This window comes from Peromyscus eremicus, chromosome 20, assembly GCF_949786415.1.
Source record: "Peromyscus eremicus chromosome 20, PerEre_H2_v1, whole genome shotgun sequence".
NCBI classification, from domain to species: Eukaryota; Metazoa; Chordata; class Mammalia; order Rodentia; family Cricetidae; genus Peromyscus; species Peromyscus eremicus.
In genome coordinates this window covers 62,408,493-62,416,648 of record NC_081436.1, presented here as the reverse complement: position 1 = coordinate 62,416,648, position 8,156 = coordinate 62,408,493, and the positions used below count along the sequence as shown (strand labels likewise).

General features: G+C 48.1%; 1 long non-coding RNA gene across 1 annotated transcript; it reads right to left on the bottom strand.

Annotated features, from left to right (window-relative positions):
• Nucleotides 1-1,090: 1,090 nt before the first annotated feature.
• Nucleotides 1,091-3,568, bottom strand: LOC131896640 (uncharacterized). The gene is made up of 3 exons (XR_009375482.1): nt 3,168-3,568; nt 2,662-2,717; nt 1,091-1,481 (listed from the first exon to the last, which is right to left on the bottom strand). It is a non-coding gene; the product is annotated as an uncharacterized LOC131896640 (long non-coding RNA).
• Between the last annotated feature and the right edge of the window lie 4,588 nt (nt 3,569-8,156).

The following is an 8,156-nucleotide window of genomic DNA, read 5'->3' as shown; positions in this document are numbered from 1 at the left end:
AACCAGTCACCAGAGACAGTCTGACCCCCAAACTAGTCAGAGGGACAAGTGATGGAGAGGCAGCTGTTTTGAAAACTACTTTAAGGGGCTTTTTTTCAGAAGCCAGGCTTGGTGGCACATGGCTGAGGGGACACCAAGGTAAAGGCCAGCCTGGACTATAATAATAATATTATTGTCTTAGAAACAAAACCTGGAAGAGGTCAAATCTCAGGGTTTCCTGGGTAACTCCGAGGCTGGTTGATTGATTACAGCTGTTAGGGAAGATGAATAATGTCAGTAGAGAAGAAAAAGCAGATGTGGAGGCGTGGTGGCTCTTGCTGTGTCTGCCAAGGAACATTCACATATCTAATTCTACAGCATTCTGACTACAGACACTGTGGTGGTTTGAAAGAAAATGGCCCCCAAAGGGAGTGGCACTATTGGGAGGTGTGGCCTTGTTGGAGTAGGTGTGGTCTTGTTGGAGGAACTGAGTCACTGTGGAGGTGGCTTTAGGTCTCATATCTGCTCAAGCCACGCCCAGTGAGACAGACCATTTCCTGTTACCTGTGTAAGATGTAGGACTCTCAGCTACCTCTCCAGCACCATGTCTGTCTGCACACTGCCATGTCCCACCGTGATGATAATGGACTGACACTCTGAACTGTGAGTGAGCCACCACCTAAATCAAATGTTTTCCTTTATAAGAGTTGCCGTGGTCATAGTGTCTCTTCACAGCAATAGGAACCCTAACTAAGACAGACACCAGGAAGTGGGGCCATGATCTAAGCTGGCACCAAATCTGCTCCTGGAAATTGAAATCTCTAATTTCCCTGGTTCAGTCTCTTAAGTCTCTGCTTCTCAGCCTAGACACCAGGTTGTTCAGGCTTCCCCTTGTTTCTAGAAACCACCTTGTAATCAGCCCCCCTCTCCATGGGTAAAGCAAGGTCGGTGACATTAAGAGTCACTGGGAGGCAGAGGCAGGTGGATCTCTGTGAGTTCAAGGCTAGCTTGGTCTACAGAGTGAGTTCCAGGACAGCCAGGACTGTTACACAGAGAAACCCTGTCTCCAAAAACAAAAACAAAAACAAAAACAAAACAAAAGAGTGGAGAGATGGAACTGTTGCCTTCGGGGACCACGTGACCCCCTCTGATGACCAGCAGCTCCAGCAAGGATGAGTCAGAGTGAAAAGAAATGTCTAGGCTGAAGTCATCATCTTGTGAACTGCAGCTGAATCAAACCACACAGCGAGAGTGTGGGAGTGAGAAGAGTGGGGAGAAGTGATCCAGGAGAGCGAGGACACGGGATTCCAGAAGCGAGAGCTCAAACGGTCAGACGGAGCCCAGGAGAACACGGGGAGAACGTCTAATCAAAAGATGATTAGGGTGTGGACGACGAACAACAGACGCTCTGTGTGAAGGAGGGAGGCTGCACTTGGACTTGACAAGCTGATGGTTGGTGACCTTCAGGACAGCGTCACCGAGACAAGATCCAGGCTGTGGGGCTGCAAAGCACATGGGGAATGAGACTCAGGGACTTTCAAGGGGAGATGGAGGAAACCAGGCAGCAGTAAGCAGGGAGGAAGGAGGGTCCTCAGAGGGTCCTCAGAGGGTCCTCAGAGGCTAGCCAGGATCAGCCTGACTCTAAGGGCCTGCGTGAAAACTCGCTGTCCTTGTGTTTGGAAGGAACCAGGGTTGTCACGTAAAGATGCTCACCAGTGTATGAGGCAGCTTTTCTTATTGTTGTGACTGAACACCTGATGTAAGCCCTGAAGAGGGGGAGCGTGCGTGCTGACTCACAGTCTCAGGGGACACAGTCCATCTGCAGGGAAGGTGTGGTGGAGAGTCAGCCTGGGGGGGCAGGAGACTGTGCGGAAGCTCCTTCACATCCTCACAGGGGTAGAAGGCAGAGAATGGGACTGGGAGCAGAGCCAGGCTACCAACCGCAGGCCTGGACGCAGCCACTCACCCTGCTGCTCCCCTGCAGCCTCCCAGGACACCACCGACAGGGGATGAGGAATTCCAACACGGGAACCATGACATGACAGCATTAAACATTCTCTCCCAGGTTGGAATCTGGCCTGCTGGCAGACACATCTTGGTGGTGCTGTAACTGAGGGGCTGATGGGAATTTTGAAGTTTGTCTCGCCCATCTCTGCTTGCCCTGCTTCTCACAGGCTCCTCAGTGCTCTCCTGTGGGACAGCATTTCTTGGCTTACAAGAGACAGAGACAGTCTCCACCAGAGAATTTTAGGACTACATTGTAGAGACTACGTCTCAAACCCTGAGCCACCTTGCAAGGCCACTTAGCCTCACTAAATTTGGTTTCCTTTTCTAAAAAGCGGGAGAAAAGAGGGGATTCGCCCCACAACACACAGTAGCGCAAATAATGATAGCAACCATGAATCCCTAGGTCAGAGTCTGGCACACACCAAGCGCTCAGTGAGGAGGAAAGAGCCGCCATTATACTGACATTTGGAATATCACTGCCTTCCACATAAGTGAGCCTTAGACACACACAGGGGCATGGAGCAGGGGACTCTCCAGTCACAACTTTCTTCCCTCCCCTGGGGATTCGCAGGTTTGCTAAGAACCTCCAGCCATGGCTTCTTCTCTGGGTGGTGGGTGGCAGTTAGAGGTTTTGGCTCTCCTGGCTTGGAATTTGCTTAGTGGGGGAAACACTACCGTTTAACAGATGTGAAGTATCATTCTTGGACGGGACACAAAGCAACAGCAGCATCCTGCAAAGAAGGGAATTGTTTTGGTTGTTGCGCAAAACATTTCAATCAGAGCACACATAAACGCTGGGAGAGCTGTGGTTTAAGAACAAACAGATTAAACACCTTTGGCGAACTGAGAGCAGGAAAACAAGCATCATTCTTAAAATTGGTAATGCTTTTACTGAATTTGAACAAAAATGAACATCAGGATGGAAGGTGGGGGGGAACGACACACTTCCGCAGGAACAAAACGCCTTCTCTTGCACAGAACCTGCTGTGACAATGTTTCCAGGGAAATTTCTGGGCTCTGCTTCCTGGGCCTGGGAGGATGCGGTGACCACTCCTGATTGTAATGAAGAAGGGCTCCCTGGGCTTAGCTTCCAGAATGCCCAGGCTAGCCAGGCCAGTGTGCCCCCCACATCTGCAGCCTTGTCTCCAGCTACCCAACGTGAGGTGCATCTGGTGGCTCACCTGTTCCCACAGCAAGGCCACAGCCACATCCAGTTGATTCTCCTCACGCTGTCACGATTGCTTCCAGGCGATTCTCACTGGAAGTCAGAGCTGCACTGAAGTTGTTTATCAGCATCTTTTGCTAGCCCCACATGACCTTTCTTCATCCTCTGTCTAACTGCATGTTCTTCTGACCAGTTTTTCTTTATTGTTTTCAGAAATGGAGAGGCCTGACTCTCAAAAGAAGCCAATCTTGAAGAACTCCATTTTTCCCTTTTATACACAAATCTTGAGTTCCCAGGAGCATCTACTCAACATAACAAACCAGCAGCTCTTCCACGGTCTCCCTCCTCACGTGGAATTCTTCTCTTCCTGTGACAGGCTGTCAGCCGTCTTCCTAGCTGTCGACTTTCCCTTCGCAATACAACAGTTTTAGCCGGGCAGAGAGCTATCTGGAGTAACCACACTTCCCAGACTAACTTTGGGTTGGATGTGACAAAGTTCCTTCCAGGGTGACAAGAAGGGGAGCCATGGACTCAGCTTCCTGGTTATGCCCTCACCAAGCGTGAGTGTGCTGGGGATGCTGTGAATGTGCTGCTCTGATTGATTGATAAATAAAACGCTGATTGGCCAGTAGCCAGGCAGGAAGTATAATGTTGGCGGGATAAGGAGAGAGGAGAATGCTGGGAAGTGGAAGGCTGAGTCAGGAGATGCTGCCAGCCACCACTGCCATGAAGAGCATGATGTAAGATACAGGCAAGCCACGAGCCACGTAGCAAGGTATAGATTTATAGAAATGGGTTAATTTAAGATATAAGAACTAGATAGCAAAAAGCCTACCACAGCCATACAGTTTATAAGTAATATAAGTCTCTATGTGTTTGCTTGGGTCCCAGCGGCTGCAGGACTGGAGGGTGAGAGAGATTTGTCCTGACCGTGGACCAGGCAGGACCAGGAAAACTTCAGCTACATGAGTGATGTGCCCAGATTTCTCCCTTCCTTCTGACAGAGACAGGGTAAGGACTGGAGCCATGAGGATGTGAGGGGAGCCTCATGGTGAGGACAGTTGGTGAGCTTGGACCAGCTGCTTGCCTTACCTGTAGAAAGATGGGGTGCTGCTGGGCTACAGTGTAGTACTGTGATAGTTAGGTGTGGTGGTGCAAACCTGTACTCCCAGCTACAAGAGGAACTGAAACTGGAGTACTGTGGATTTGAGATCAGCCTGGGCGCAAAGTAACAAGTTCTGAGTGTTCCAAAGTAGGCAGAGGGGCCTGAGGGATAGCTTAGCGGGTAAGAGCAATTGCTAACAGTCCTGTCAACCTGAGTTTGATACTCCAGATTCATGTGATAAAGGAGGGACCCAACTCCCACAAGTTGTCCCTTGGCCTCCACAGGCACACCATGGTGGGCATACGCATACACACATAATGGTGGTTGTTCTTTTTCTCTTTTAAATAGGCAAAATGAAAGAATGGATGGAATACACACAATTGAGCAGACTGTCTCAACACAATGCTTCCTGTTTTGAGTTAGGTGTGGTGGTGATTGCCTGTGATTCCAGCACTTGAGAGAGAGGCAGGGGCATCAGGGGTTCAAGGCCAGCCTCAGCTACAGGAAGACCCTGGTTCACAAAGCTCTGTATTTGAACTTTGTCACAGTAGAAGCCTGAAACCCATCTCCACTAATGCAACCCCAGGCATTCCTCAGGGTCTTCTGGCTCCTGGCCCCTCCACCGGTGGACGCCCCCGCAGTCAGCTATGCCTGCCTTGCTCTGTGGTGCTACATCCGTCTGACTGTGCATATGTCTTACCTGTTCTTTACAGCCCCGAGTGGGGCAGGGACCAAATCTTACTTGCTGTTTCATATTACACAGTACCCGTGTACACAAAAATGAATTAATGGATGATTCCTCATTATCTGTACACACGCTAAGTTATAGTAAAAACAAGGGGCTGGAGAGATGGCTCAGAGGTTAAGGGCACGGGCTGTTCTTCCAGAGGACTAGGGTTTTATTCCCAGCACCCACATGGTGACTCACAACCATCTAATGGGCATCAGTGGGATCTGATGCTCGCTTCTGGCATGAAGTTGTACATGCAGATAGAGCACTCATATCTATAAAAAGAACAAATAAATCTTTTTTTTTTAATAAAAAGTTATAAAAACAAGGGGCTAGTCACTGGTGGTTAAATAACTACTCAGAGATGGCCAGATAAGAGGTCAGAACTGGGGAGTTAGCTTGGAAGTGAAGCTTCCAGGCTAGAGGGTGGAAGGTCAAGCTGTGGGTTGCCGGGGGTTTCCTCTGTCCAAAATACATTTGCATCAGCAGCCCTGATGAAACCTGATCAATATGCATGCTGCTCCCACGGAGATCATGTGGGGAGCAATAAATAAACAAACAAACAAATAAATAAACAAATAAATAAATAAATAGACAAACAACTGGGTAAGAAACAACCCACGACAAAAGATCTCAACAGTCAAAAACAAGGGATGGAAATTAAACTTCAGTTGAAAAGTTCTGCTTATCAGCCCAAAGCAGTCACAAGGAAATAACGGAAGCACTGCCTTAGTTAAAGATTACATTTTGAAAAAAGGGATGAAAGATTTTATTAGACTGGGAGCCTAGCGTGAGTCAAGAATAAGATGTGATGGCCCAAAATTTCTGGTTCAATTCTGGGCTGGACAAATCCACCCGCCAGCTACTCATAGGGTTCCTAGTTAGGTGCTGGGTGCTGGGTGAGAGAAGAGAATGGGAGCTGCCCACTCCCTGGCAGCTCCCACAGAATGGCAGGAGTGCTGCCCACGGCACAGAGCCGAGACTTGGTACCGTAGGAGCTAAATCATAAGGAAGTCGGGCAAGTGCAGAGGGAGTGGCTGAGTCTGTCTTGAGAGCAGCTGAGAAGGGGAGCAAAGCCCTAGAAGCTGGACAGGGTGGTGTGGAGCCGGTCTGTAGAGAGTCGAGTGCTGGACCAAGAATGCAGTCCGTGCGCGAGAGAGCAACACAAGCTTTACAGTCAGAGAGATACAGAGCAGTGGGGATCTCTGCCGGTGAGGGTGGGCTTGTGGAGGCTTGGAGCAGGAGGCGTCTCTCTTAAAGTGAGAAACTGAAGCTAGTGGTAACTCAGCTAAACTTTCGAGGCTGGTGGGACACAGCAGAGCCAGAATCTAGGATGATGCTTCTTGTCCAGAGGTGAAATAAGCCAAGAATGATAGACTCTCTGTCACTGTCGGAGTGAGGACGGTGGCCTAGGGAGACTTGATGCAAGAAGAGCAGGGGAGTCTAGAAGAAGACGGTGTACAGAAGGATAACATTCAGACAGCTGGGGAGACTGTGCACAGCAGGGAAGGAGGCTGAGACAGGAGGATTGATGTTAGTTCAAGACCAACCTGGACTACAACAGTGAGTTTGAAGAAAGCCTGGGTTACACAGTGACACGCTGTCTCAAAAAGAATTTTTTTGGGGGGTTGACTTCACATATCTGGGGGCCTCTGTTGATACAGTGTCACACTACCTCCTAATTAGTTTTAGCAGGACGCTAGTGGAAGACACTGCTGAGTGGCAGCAACTGGGAACTATGGGAAGAGAAGGCCAGATGAGTTGGGGGCAGTGAGTCAACTGATCATAAAGAGTTCAGGAGATGGAGTCACACAGACTTGGGACATTGTCCCAGCTGTTACCAGCTGTGTGGACGACTTGCTGAAGCCTGTACCTTGTACGTACACATATCAAAAGGGACCGTTAAAGATCCCGTGTAAACTTACAATTCCTTAGTTCTGACAACGTGGGTTCTGTGCACAGGAGAGGGATGGAGAGGAGAGGCCCATGTTATTTGGAGTTGGCTCCTGTATGTTGGTGATCAAGTATAAACAGCCAGCCTGCTGCTGTCACCCCCCACGATGGCATGTAACGAGAACAGAGCTGACATGCTCACAAAAGCTCTCCTCTGTGTGGGTAGGCGTGGGAAATAGTCCCACTTAGCTGATAACACTAATTTTTAAAGAAAACCATATGAGCTAAAGAGAGTCAAGGATGAATGTGGGAGCTATGAGTCAACCCTGAATTTCTGCATCAATTTCACATTATAAATGACACAGTTTCAAAGTTTCTTAGATCTTTTAAAACTTGTAATTTGTCTTCAGAAGAGTTCATTCAGAGCCGTGCCGACACATGTTCGGAAGAGTCGACGTTTACTCTCACTTCAGGGCTTCTTTGAACCAACAACTGCGCATTTTGCTATTTTTAATACAAAATGCATTTCAGGCAATCTTACAAGCTGGAAATCATATGTGTGAAAACTGGCTATTTCTTATAAAAATAAAAAAATGAACAAAAGCCAGTTGTTATCCCATAAAATCGTCTCTTTCCAAGTGGATAGTGTTGCTTGAAGCCACCCAGAATTTCCATTAAAAATGAAATATTCGGGTTTCTGAAAAAAAAATATAATATTTATATAAAAACATGTGTTTGTGTGTGTGTGTGTGTTTAGTCTTTATAATTACTACTATTTTATGTGTATGGGTGTTTTGTTTGCATGTGTATCTGTGTATCATGTGCTTCCTGGTGCCCCTGGAAGCCAGAAGAGGGCATCAGATCACCTAGAACTGTAACCACAGAAGCTTGTTCAGCCACCATGTGCATGCTGGGAGTTAAACTGAGGTCTTCAGGAGCTGAACTGCTAGGCCACCTTCCCAGCTCCCCCTTTTTTTTTGGTAAATGTTTAACTTTATTTATTTTAGGTATGAATACTCTGCATATATACCTACATGCCAGAAGAGGGCACCAGATCTCATTACAGATTGTGACCCACCATGTGGTTGGTTGCTGGGGATTGAACTCAGGACCTCTAGGAGAGCAGCCAGTGCTCTTAACCGCTGAGCCATCTCGCCAGCCCTAAATGCCTGATTTTTGAATTTTTTTTCAGTGCTGGGGAACAAACCCCAGGGCATAGCACATGCTGAACGATGCTACCACTCCAGGCCTTAAGTGTCCGATTATCAGGTAACACA